Source organism: Lutra lutra, chromosome 6 (assembly GCF_902655055.1).
Source record: "Lutra lutra chromosome 6, mLutLut1.2, whole genome shotgun sequence".
NCBI lineage: Eukaryota > Metazoa > Chordata > Mammalia > Carnivora > Mustelidae > Lutra > Lutra lutra.
In genome coordinates this window covers 76,757,992-76,767,376 of record NC_062283.1, presented here as the reverse complement: position 1 = coordinate 76,767,376, position 9,385 = coordinate 76,757,992, and the positions used below count along the sequence as shown (strand labels likewise).

At 36.3% G+C, this 9,385-nt stretch overlaps 1 protein-coding gene across 4 annotated transcripts in view; it reads right to left on the bottom strand.

Annotated features, from left to right (window-relative positions):
• Window positions 1-9,385, bottom strand: part of NKAIN2 (sodium/potassium transporting ATPase interacting 2) — a 1,050,746-nt gene that overhangs the window by 212,530 nt on the left and 828,831 nt on the right. The gene's annotated exons all lie outside the window — the stretch shown is intronic.

Here is a 9,385-nt window from a genome sequence, read left to right as displayed (position 1 = left end):
TGTCATTAACACCACCACGCTGCAGCCAGGTGACAGTGGGGTGAAGAATTAGAGTCTATAGGCGCCTGCCTGTGGCCAGAGATGTTGTTTAATGAGCATCTTGACCCTCTGGGTCAGCTTTTCCATTTCCCTAAGTCATGGCAAAACTATCAGCCCCAGGGCTGGATGTGAGCTTCAGAAATATTTTGTTTGTCAGGCACAGGGTTTTTGTTTTGTTTTGTTTTGTTTTGTTTTGAAATCTCAAATTGTTTGCCAACATTTAAAACTCAGATGTTTCCATAAAATATTGGAATGCCTAGCTTCTTTGGAGAAATTGGAAGATTTGACAACATAGGGTTCGTTAGAAACTCAGTTGGAACAGAGTGGCCACAGATTCCCCTTAGGGAAGGCACATTCTCTCCAAGCTCAGCAGCATCCTAGGACTTCACCCCCAGACTTAGCTCCAGCAAATATTTGAATTCTCTTCCATTGCTTGCACTGCTTCAGATTGGTTAGACCTCCCTCTGCTCCAAATATATTGCCATTTATTACCTCCATCTCCTTGAAGGGTAAAATAAAGAAGACAATGCAGTTCATTTTACAAAACATTTACTGAGTGCCTGGTTTGTGCCAGTAATCTGTTAAGTGCTAAAGGTAGGGGGGATTCACATGAGTAAATGTCATCTCTGCGCTTAAAGAGCCTGCAAACTGATCGTAGAAGAAAATGATGACAAGAGATCATGGTAAAGCCAAAAAGTGTGATTCATGGGGTAATGAAAACATGGGTTTTATCACAGGCAGTTCCCTTTTTAGCTAATGCTTGTAAGAAAGACATATCAAACTATATGTATGTATACATATATGGATATATACACGCACATATACATATACACTTACTCATATATGGACACACACATATGTATATATATATATGTGTATAACAAAGAATAAGATTACGATATCAGTGTGACAGTAGTAACTTGAAGATCATAGTTATATAATAAAATCATACTTTATCATAATCATTTAAAATGAACATTAGGGCCTGGGGCGCCTGGGTGGCTCAGTGGGTTAAGCCTCTGCCTTCGGCTCAGGTCATGATCTCAGAGTCCTGGGATTGAGCCCCGCATTGGGCTCTCTGCTCAGCGGGGAGCCTGCTTCCTCCTCTCTCTCTGCCTGCCTCTCTGCCTACTTGTGATCTCTCTATCAAATAAATAAAATCTTAAAAAAAAAAAAAAAGAAACCCTCCTTAAAAAAAAAAATGAACATTAGGGACTAGTGTCTTTACAGAACCCATTTGAATCATTCCAAAGCTCATATAAATTATGAGTGACAACAGGTTTTCACAGCATTCCAAGTTCATTCCTCTCTCTTGATCCCATTTCTTTGTGCCTTCCAGAAACAACTTTGTGCCTTCCAACACACTCCAAAACTTCCCCTCCGTAATTTCACTTTTCCCCATTGCTGACAGTTCATCCTTACGTTGATGAATGACCTGACAGTGCCATAGGCTTAGTGGCATAGGAAAGGACTGTTAATTCCCCATTTACGTGAACCAACTGCTATTCTATTTAATTGTTAACCAATGTAATTGGGGTTCTTTCTTGAAATATAGTTCAAAATTATAAATATGGATTCTAAACCCCCTCTTTGGAAGAAGCAAGAGTGAGGCTGGTGATATGAACACACTGACACAGATGATAAGTTCGTTGATTCACTATTGCTATTTACTGTTACAGTTACTGATTTACTATGACTATTACTGATTTACTATGACTATTATTGACTGACTTCATGGAGGTAAAACTATCAAAGTTCTCTTTCCTTTTACTTCTCCACTTTTCTTGATTTCATTTATCTTGCTACTAGTTATTTTTTGAGAAGGATTTATTATTATTTCCATTATAGGTATACATTTATCATTTATATAAAATGCTAGAAATTATGAAATTTTAATTTTCTTCCTCAATGCAAAATTCCATTTTGATATCTCCAATGGATGTACAATTAAAGAAAATGTTGGTAAGTTTTACTAAACTGTTTAATATTTCAATGCAAAACTCCTTTGATAGCTGAGTTTTTAAAAATCTACAGTGTTGAAGACTATAGTACTGAGATATTACTAAATGCAAACAGCAAGTAGAGGTGTGATTGTGAACTTATTCAACCATTCACTTATGCTCCCTCACCCTGTAAAAAAAAATTATAATAACTCTTCTTTGGACAGAAAATAAAGTTGGCATGAAATTAAAAAAAAAAAAAAGAAAATGCAGAAGACTTCTGGGAAGAGCAAACCTCAGGATGCTATCTACTTTTCTTTGCTTTGAGATCAGGTAGTTCCAAGAAATAGAATATTTATAAGTACAGAGTTGTAGGAGGTGAGTAGAGGTACTATCACTTTGGGAGTGTTTAAAATAGAGGTCAAATGGAAATTTTAAATATGTATAAAATTTAAATGATGAAAACCAGCACCAACCTAACTTGAGGTCTTTACTTTAAAAAATTTTTTTCCCTAAAGTCCAAATCCTTAGGTTTCAAAAGCTTTTGTATTCCCAAAGAGTTCGTCCTAGGAAAAGATGTGGGGAAATACCCCCATGAAATACCCCATAGTACAATTTGATACTGTCTATTCCATCTTCAATTAATTTTGGCACGTTTCAGTACATGGGGAGCTGACATCTCTTTCCCCCTCTCCGACTTGTAGTTTGGAATTATTAATGGGAAATGTGCTTAATCATATTCAATCAAGCACTTTGTTGTATGTAGTCTTATATTATTTTCTAATTGTACTCTAAATCTTGTTTTCCATCAAGACTGCATGCTAGAGAGAAAGAAAATATGTCATGTACTTTATTTCTTTTAACTCAGCCATGCCATTTTTTTTTAAAGAGTTTTTTATTATTTATTTGACAGACAGAGATCACAAGTAGGCATAGAGGCAGGCAGAGAGTGAGAGGGAAGCAGGATCCCCACTGAGCAGAAAGCCCGATGTGGGGCTCGGTCCCAGGACCCTGGGATCATGACCTGAGCCGAAGGCAGAGGCCTTAACCCACTGAACCACCCAGGCGCCCCAGCCATGACATTTTTAAATAGTACCATGGAAACAGTAAGGGCTCAATAAATGCTTATTCTTCAGGACCCCCAAAGCACCCTAACTATACCACTAATTTTCTTACAGACTCAGGGAATAAAAGTAACAACCAATCCATAAGTCCCCTTAATATTTCAAATTATTTGTTTGTATAAAACAAATAATAATAAAAAAATTATTTATTTATTTATTAAAAATTATTTGTTTGTATAAAACATTCTTATTTTACTTTCTTTTTACATTTCCTAATAATAACAAAGATCGAACCCAGTTGTTAAAATATTATTACAAAGCTACATGGAACAAGGGTTATTATTCTCATATATACTGTGAAAGGGTCTCTTTATGTGTTTGATTTACTTATGAACCCAGTGCAACAAGAGCTAGCCCAGGTGTTTCTATTCCTCTGTTCATTCATTTGACAAATATTAATGGAAATCTTCCCTGCACAAGACATTCTGCTAGGAGCTGTTCAGGATACAAAGATGAATTGGAAGAGATCTTGCCCTCAAGTCTTATGATACTTTGTTATAAGGAATACAGTCAAAGGCAGGTGGTAAGGCCACTGAGTCTAGAGCTCTGAAATCTGTAACCAACAGATTCCTACAGCATGACATGCAAATGAATCAAGTCACTGGGAGGGTAGATTTCATTTCTCAAATAGATAAAGTGCTTAGAGAAGTACCTTTTAATTGAGGAAAAATGATGAATTGTCACTTCTCAGTTTTTATATTTTTACTTTAATATTAAGTATTAATATTAAAACACATTTAGTATTTTTTGGTGATTATAACAGGCAAAACTATCAGAAGTATTGAAAAAAATCCAGGGATGATTCATCTATTAGCCATGAGAAGAGGAGGAAGGCAGAGAAAGAAAAGAACAGAAAAGAGGGGAGGGAGGGACAGAGACTCTAGGAAGGAAAGAACTTTAGAAGCCTGAAAATGCTTTAATTCAACCCAAATTTATGAATAATGTGCAGATTGTGGAGGGTTCTGACACTTGTTAAGACAGCAAATGAGCCAGAGGAAGGTCTAAGAAGGAAGGTCTACTACCTTCCTTCTTAGGGATTACACAACATTATTTTAGTATTCGTACTTAACTAACTATTTAAAAAGATTTATTTGTTTTGAGAGAGAGGGAGAGAGAGAGAGAGTGCATGAGTGGGGAACGGGCAGAGGGAGAGGGAGAGAATCTCAAACAGAGACGAGATTCCCAGCCTGGCAAGGGGCATGGTCCATCTCTTGGCTCTGAGATCATGGCCTAAGTCAAAATCAAGAGTCAGATGCTCAACCAACTGAGCCACCCCAGGTGCCTGGGTGCATTTAATTTAAATCAGTGCTTCTCAATATGTAATGTGATTATGAATCACTTAAGGATCTAGTTAAGAGTTCATGTTTTTGGGCGTTGGAGTTTCCAGTTCAGTAGGTCTGCGGTGGGGTCTGTCAATCACCCGGTGGTTTTTAGCTATGAGAACTATCAGAAATGCTGCTTGCTACTCTGCTCTGATCTAGCCCTTGCAGAGAAAACTATCATCTTGATCCTCAAAGAAAAAGTGTGTCCTGTAGACTCTTTATATCTCAGAACTACAATTGTGGCATGACCACCCTCTGACCGCAGCAAACCCCAAATGGATGAAACTTAGTTACCATCTTGAGATGGTAACTAAGGCCCTGTGAAGTTAGTTTTGTGATATCTCATCTCCTGAAACCAACACTGCTGAGATCTATCTTGGGTTGATTGTTTGAGTTTAGGTTAGGGGAAATGGTCGTATTCATTTGGTCACTCTAGGGGTGACCACACATCTCAGTTTTCCCAGGACAGTCCACTTAGCCCTGTTGTCCCATTTTCTTGTTTCTTTTCACTCTTCAAGTGTACCAGTTTGGGCAATAAATTATATGGTCATCCTATGTAAATATAATAGAAAGGAAGAAAGAACTGATACTGTGCAAATCTTAATTTGTAGAGCAACTCAATGAGGAATGGTAAATTTTGATGCAGTTTAATCAAATATTCTATTTTGTAACTTTAATAATTTTGAGGTGACTTAACACCCAAAATGAGTTAAACTGAAGTAATTTGTTAATTCTACCTATATGAGACAGTTGAAATGAATAATTCTTGATTTATTTCTCTGAGAAGAATGAAATAATGTTAACCAAAACGTATGTAATGGAAGTGAAGATGCAGAAAATTAAGGAAAATTAATATCAAAATGTCAACAAAACCATTTCAAATGACAGTAGTAATATGAATACATACTTTGATAAGAGTACAATTTTTCTTTGAAGGAAGACATGACACATAACTGTGCAGAATCATTTTCAGTAGCAGAGAAGGGGGAAATATCAAGATACATGGAGTTATTAGATCTTTTGGAATAATAGTATGTGGCTTTTGTGGGTTTGAATTCATTTAATCTTTACGGTTGCTCTTTTCTTCTTCTATAAACTGGGGATCACATCTCCTAACAGGGTTGTTGTGATGATTAAATTATAAAGGTGAAATAAAGTAACACATATTATAAATGATTTATAAGTTCTGGTTGCAAAGCATGAGCCTGTCTAATCTCTGTACTCTATTATGCCCACTGCTCAGTGTTTTTATAAGTAGATGACCAGATGTCATTAGATGAGATCTTTTAGTGAGGTAGGCCATAGTTGTTTCTTTTTAGGTGTATTGATTTTGGGTCAAATACCATTAGCAGCAGTTATTATATATAAGGACATTGTGGAAATAGACAGGACACAAAGGGACTTGGTCCCATGGGGCTTGTAAATAGTGCAGGTTCTACATACCAGAATAGGGGTGACACAGGCAAGGAAATATTTAGGAGATTTTCATACTCAAATACAGATTTTAGAAAAAGAAATGAGGATTGACAATGGTTGAGTTTCCAAAGTAGGGAGTTAAACAAAGAACAAAGAACAAAAGAGTAATTTTGCAGAAAATAAAAACAAAAAATTTAAAAAAAATCCTTCACCATCATAGGTTTTAGCCTCTTTCTTAGCTTTTCCCCCCTCTTTTCAATAGTCTATTTTCCTTTCTCCTTTTCTTATGCCGATCACTTTATGCCTTATGTCAATCCTCAAAATTCATCTAAAAGTGGCTTATGACATGCTATCAAAATAAATTATTTGTAAGAGAATTTTGGTATTAGCTATGAAGTAATCACCATTTATACTTGTTACAAATAGGAAATTGTGTAAATGAACCAGAATGAAATGATGTTTAATATAAAATACAAACATAATTTTTATGTAAAGAAATGTTCAAGACTATTTAGCCTTCACACTATCAAACATAAATCTTTTTTCTCAAATGCAGTTAGTATGAAACACATACTCATGGAAGCTCAGTTTTAGGATTACAAATACCTGAGACCACACACAACCTTAGAACCAGTCTACTCCTGTCATTTGTTTATTCCTCATCTATCCAATGCGTATTCAGATTTATGGAGTCCCAGTCAAGCACTAGGGACAAAGGTAGAGGACCCCAAATGGCAGCCTGTGGGCAGATTTAGCATCAAGCTATGTTTTATGATGTTCATACAATGGTGATAATACCTAAAAGTTTGGAGATTCACATTAATATCCAAATGTATACTTAAAAAAAAATTAGAAGATGAGAGCACCAATTCTAAACTCCTACTTTGGGAGCAAATGTCTGGACTCGATTTGCTGTTGTCCTCGGACTGGTTGGGCTCTCCAGTTTGCTCTACAGCCTGTCGATTCACATTATCTGACCACTAATGATACTTTTTCAACCATTTGCTTTGCCTGGCTCATGTCAATTGTAAGCATCACTGGAATTCCTTCATTTTTCTCACATCTTTATCGCCCACACCCCAGTCCAAACTGCCATTATCAGTAGCCCGGATATCTTCAGCAGCCTTCCAGAAGGCACCAGTGCTTTCTGTCTTGACCTGCTACCCACATTTCCTAATCAAATAACTACTCCTCAGGCACATCACACTTTCTACAGTAAAAATCTGATCATGTCACAATGGCTCCCCTATTCCTGGGCTGGGCCTTCCGTTTACTTTTGCAAAGCCCATGGTTGGCACTTCTGAACTGTATACTCTAACTATGGGAAATAAGCTTGAAATGTGGCATTTCTAAGAGTATTAAGATAAAAACATTTGTCTCAGATAGACAAGCTGATTAATTTGAAAAAGAAGCTTACTCACTAATCCAACACTTCAGGAGCACAGAATCCTATAAGAACTATGCAGGGTAGTTGTCAATGGACACAGGCATCAGAGCTTGAGTTCAAAAGATCAAAATCAATAGTATTGGAGGGCATTCTTTCCAAAGCATGGTAATGGTATAACTCCCATTGGCTTTAATGGAAGTCATGAAGCTAACATGCCATGTAACCTTTTAAAAATGGAAGGATTAGCATTCAACAGGAGCTGCCTCATGGAGTGTCTATTGACAGAGCATTATGCATAGAGCTTGAATTGATCAGAGTGACTTAAATTTCTTCCCTTTCCTCTGATGTAAACTGAGTACCATATTATCCTCCCTGCCTATATGGTAATGACTTGGACATTCAAAATGGAACTCAATGGGGATTCAAAAAGTACCATCTGGAGCAGGATCTTTGGGAGATCTTATTTAGTCTGATGATTCTTCTTCTTCTTTTATTTAATCTGATGATTCTTCTAAGGAAAAATATAGAGAAGGCTTATTAAGTGCAGGGCACTGCTATTTATTGACAAACATATTTCTGATCAAAACTGGGAGACTACTTCCTTTTCTTCCACCCATGAAAATATTTGTTTTTCAGAAAGGTGAAACTGAATTATTATCTACAGGGGGCTTACATGAATTTTTTCTGTGACATATTAAAATAAAGGTAATTAATTAAACTATTCTGCAGTCATAAAAATTCAAATACTAAATTTATGCTAGACACATTTAACCCTTTGGATTCTATTTGCTGCAACCCATGTATTCCTCAAATACTGACATAATTTTAAAGTAAATTATTTACTTTTAAAGAGCTCAACATCTGAACATAAAAGTGAGAATAAAAAAATGAATTATAAACCTGAGTTCCTGAAAATAAATATTTTTAGTGGGGTTCTGGGGCAGCTCCTTGTCACATAAAATGTTTAATATGACATAAATCATGATTTGAAAATAAATTTCCTTTGTAAAAATTAAATTTAGGTTCAATAAGGTTGACTGCTTTTATATTATGTATAAGAGCACATAAATATGTCATTGGTTTCAGATTTTTTTTATAGGTTAGCCTGAAAAATAGTTGTTTCCAATGGAAAAAGCTACATATATGGATATTATTTAGAATTTAGCTGGATGCTAATCTCTAAATGTTCACTGTGTCTGTGGGTGCCCCAAAGCAGTCACTTATAAACAATCTCTGAACTGCAGTGATGGAATCCAGTCACATCACACCTGCTTGCTTTGCTGAAGTGACCATTAGCACTCTCTTGGACTCACTGTGAAATGGTTCTCACTCCGTGGACCAATCCTTCTGCTTTCACATATATTCCCCAATGTAATGAAATCCATTGTGAGCCCTGGAAATCTTAACCAGCATGGATTAGAGAAGTCATGCTGCCAGACCTCTTAACAGGCTATTTGATGCTCTGACCAGTTTTGATTTTGACAGCCTCTGACACAAACAGAGCATACCTTGTATATTCCAGAGCATTTTGTTCTATTTCATCATACCCCAAGGATGTCACTTATCATCACCCTTGATCACACAGAGCTGAAAGAACAGGAGAGGTAGATATTCTCTGCCATTCACAGCTGGGCTCCCTTTTGGCTGTGAAAGACTCATTGTGGACCATTTCTTAGCCATTCAATAATATTCAAAGAAGAACAAAGAGTGCCTTTCATAAATACATTTCAACTAATCTACTTTTTCTTACTTCTAGCCCTCACCCAAGAAGTAGTCATCATCCTAATAGATGATCAGTTTTGAAAGGTGGGTACTCATGGTACATGGCCCATAACTATGTCTCCGTCTTCACACACAGATTAAAAATAATTTCTATTTTGAGCTGCAATACCATAAGCTTTCTTTCAGGAGGGAATTTCTATGGGATCTATTGCAGGGACAAAAGATTAAATGGAACCATGATGTCTTGCTCCAGTTAAATATGTTTTACTAAAATCCATACTCTTTTCAGTCTGTAAACAGGATTTTTTTTTCCTACAAAGAGTCTCCATGTCTCAAAATCAGTTCTTATCTTTCATCCATCAGTTTATTTTACCTAAATTACCCTTGGTTTTTATTAGTCCTCATCACCTTTTCACTCAAGTTATTAGTTTTCAA